Source organism: Falco cherrug, chromosome 7 (assembly GCF_023634085.1).
Source record: "Falco cherrug isolate bFalChe1 chromosome 7, bFalChe1.pri, whole genome shotgun sequence".
Taxonomy (NCBI): domain Eukaryota; kingdom Metazoa; phylum Chordata; class Aves; order Falconiformes; family Falconidae; genus Falco; species Falco cherrug.
Window position 1 is genome coordinate 50,435,530 of NC_073703.1, and position 525 is coordinate 50,436,054.

A 525-nucleotide genomic window follows, 5' to 3' on the forward strand; every position below is an offset into this window, starting at 1 on the left:
CTTGTCTGACTTTTTTTTCCACCCCCTCTCCCCTTGTCCCATCCAGAATTACTACTCAGTCAAGGAGAAAATATTGTCTAAGCATTTTTAGTATATATGCAATCTTCGTAACACAGCAACTTGTCAATATGCAGGGTGCGTTCTTGATTGGTTATCCTAGAACTGAATGTTTTATGCTGTTTCTCAACAAAGCAAAATCTTACGTGGTGCTTACACTGCAGCAGGCTTGGTGTTACTCTTTCTGGACAACATTGAGAGGATTATTTGGGTTCACTGTTTTCCAAAATGGAAAAAAAAAAAAAAAAAAAAGAAGAACCTGTAAGGTTTAAGTTCACTGCTGTTTTCTGTACACAAGAGCTTTTATTTTTTTCTGATAGTATTTGATGCTCTGAGTATGCAGAGTACAGAATATGGTTATTAAATAGATTCGCTATTTAAAGGGGGCAGATGCATATTTTAGCAGCATCCAACACTATTTGGTATTTACACATTAGGATTCAGTAAACAAAATGGCTCTAAATTATG